The sequence below is a fragment of the Lontra canadensis genome, unplaced genomic scaffold (assembly GCF_010015895.1).
Source record: "Lontra canadensis isolate GAN:19392208 unplaced genomic scaffold, GSC_riverotter_1.0 scaffold1, whole genome shotgun sequence".
Classification (NCBI taxonomy): Eukaryota; Metazoa; Chordata; class Mammalia; order Carnivora; family Mustelidae; genus Lontra; species Lontra canadensis.
Window position 1 is genome coordinate 96,196,261 of NW_022630995.1, and position 3,096 is coordinate 96,199,356.

The 3,096-nt window shown below is 37.2% G+C and overlaps 1 pseudogene; it reads left to right on the plus strand.

Annotated features, from left to right (window-relative positions):
- Nucleotides 1-1,233: 1,233 nt before the first annotated feature.
- On the plus strand, nucleotides 1,234-1,406 carry LOC116871915 (annotated as a pseudogene).
- The last annotated feature ends 1,690 nt before the right edge of the window (nucleotides 1,407-3,096 follow it).

A 3,096-nucleotide genomic window follows, 5' to 3' on the forward strand; every position in this document is an offset into this window, starting at 1 on the left:
TGATTGTTTTCTGTGCTGTGCATAAGATTTTTATTTTGATGAAGTCGCAATAGTTCATTTTTGCTTTTGTTTCCCTTGCCTCCAGAGACGTGTCCAGCAAGAAGTTCCTGTGGCCAAGGTCAAAGAGGTTGCTGTTTGTGTTCTCCTCTAGGATTCTGATGGATTCCCTTCTCAATTTAGGCCTTTCATCCATTTTGAATTTATTTGTGTGTATGACATAAGAAACTGGTCCAGTTTCATTCCTCTGCATGTTGCTGTCCAGTTTTCCCAACACCATTTGTTGAAGAGACTGTCTTTTTTCCACTGGATAGTCTTTACTGCTTTGGCAAAAATTAGTTGACCATGTAGTTGTAAGTCCATGTCTGGCCTTTCTATTCTGTTCCATTGATTTATGTGCTCGTTTTTGTGCCCGTACCATACTGTCTTGATGACTACAGCTTTATAAGATAGCTTGGAATCTGGAATTGTGATGTCTCCTGCTTTGTTTTTCTTTTTCAAGATTGCTTTGGCTATTCTAGTCAGGCTTGTTTGGATTATGCTTCTAGCAGTTTTACCCAAAGAACTTTGACTGATAACTGTGACTGAAAGTGACTTCTCCTGATTATGCTAGGTTCTGTTTTTTTGTTGTTGTTGTTGTTGTTAGTCATTACTTGAATAACACATATATGCACATGCACACATTTTTTTAACTTAAAAAATATACCCAGAGAAAAAAGAATGAATAGATAGTCCCAGATAACTGTGTGAAACAGAATCAAATTCAATAGTATAAAGAGAATTCATGTATTCAGAATTTAAGTATTGAAATGTAGAAGATAAAGAGGAAATAGAGGGGGAAAACAAAAGTCATAAATTATATATCAAAATGATATTAGTAAGACCAAAGATAAGTATTTTAATATAAATGTAAATGAGTAAAAAAAATTCAATAAAAAATTTAGGCAAAAATACTGGAATCCCATTACTGCATTCTATTTGTAACAAAGTAGAGGATGATTTAAACACACACACACACACACACACACACACACACACGTATATATCCTTATAAAGATTTTATTTATTTATTTGAAAGAGAAAGAGAGACAGAGATAGTGAGAGAGAGCTCAGGAGCAGGGAGGCAAGGAAGAAGCAGGCTCCCTGAGCAGGAAGCCCAAAGCAGAGCTTGATCCCATGACCCCAGGATCATGAGCCAAAGGCAGATGCTTAACCATCTGAGCCAGCCAGACACCCATACTTGTATTTATCACCCCATTGATATGTAATTTCTACTGAATGGACTCACAAATATAAGATTTGGTTGTCAATTGCACTATGGGTGTGCTGACCCCTTCAATTTCCCCAAATGTGGGAAACCCAATTGCATAATTTGTGGTAGTGGGGGACTGCATACATGCTCTCTTGTGTTTAAAAAAAAAAAAAAAAAAAAGGAAAAAAATGTATTTTCAAAGAAAATTCTTATATTGGCTCTAAAAAGTGGAAAATATACCATTACCATGTAGGAAACCACAATTTCTGAAAGAAAAGGTGGGATTGAGGAAAATGCTCATTTAAATCTTGTGTGAAAATATGCACAAATTCCTATAGTATAAACTTGCTAGAACTTTCGGAGTAGCAAGCAAAATTTTTTGTGCAGAGTAAGTGAAGGACATTTGAAAATGTTCAAAAATTTACAAAATACACTAACACATAATCATCTTGAAAAAAATGTTAAATAGCCCAGTAAACTAAGAATGGAATCATAATTAAGAAACCAAGGGCAGGGGCGCCTGGGTGGCTCAGTGGGTTAAAGCCTCTGCCTTTGGCTCAGAACGTGATCCCAGGGTCCTGGGATCGAGCCCTACATCGGGCTCTCTGCTCCACGGGAAGCCTGCTTCCCCTTCTCTCTGCCTGCTTCTCTGCCTACTTGTGATCTCTATCTGTCAAATAAATAATAAATAAAATCTTAAAAAAAAAAAAAAAAGAAACCAAGGGCAAGGAACACAGGAGAGTCTCAATAGAGTAGTACCTGCTCCCAGCAATTTCTCTTTCTCTGAAATGGCCCTGAGGCATAGACAGGGAACTCTGAGATTCTTTTCTGTGTACTACAATTGATTGGCCATGTGATGGTCACCTGATTCAAGTTAGAAAATAGAAATAAAAAATATAATAGAAAATATAATGTTTGAACTGGAACTATCAGAAGCAATATTCAGGCCCTCTCAAGTAGACAACCCCAAAATATGTCCATATTGTTGACAGCATTGGTCTATCCTCTTTGGAGGAATCTAGTCTACGGTATGAAAAAAAAAAATAGATAATCCAGAAAAAAAGAAGGAATAAAAAGAGAGGTCCCAATGTCCTCTAACTCTCAGCTACACCCTTGTATCATCAGCAATTATATGAGACTACCTAATATCCTGCCAATAAATTATATGTCTAAGTTAGAGTTGTCTCTTTCATCCAAAGGGTCCTGCCTAATGTGGAGTGTTGCAAATGGAAGTCTCCAAATTATGGAACTGGCCGAGATGAGGAAGATAAGGGACAGTGAAGATCTTCACTTGCCAAAGCATAACAAATCAGCACTCCTAGTGCAATAGTTTTTTCCTGCACACTTTAAAATTGGGGGTATATCATTGTCATCCTGCTGGATTTAGGCACATCAGAAATAGTATAATAAACTCATCATATGTTGTATAACAAAGATTTCTGTTTTCCCAGACTGAGATTTCATACCAAAAATGAGTTCAGTATACATGGCTGTTTGAAATTAAAATTTTTCCTTTTCTCTTTTTCCCCTTTGCATGTTAAAGGTGATAGGCCCAGGAGATTTCCTGTATCATAATCATTCCAGCACCAGTTTTCTGGAAAAAAGAAAAGGAGAGAAGGAAAAAAAAGGGGTGGGGGGAGAGCATAGAAGAGAAAAAAGGAGAAAAAGGAAGCTACAAAAAATATATAGAAAAAAAGACTTAACAGGGAACAACAGATGTTGACAAAGATGCAGAGAAAGGGGACCCTCCTACACTGTTGGTGGAAATGCAAGCTGGTCCAGCCACTCTGGAAAACAGCATGGAAGTTCCTCAAAAAGTTGAAAATAGAGCTCCCGTACAACCCAGG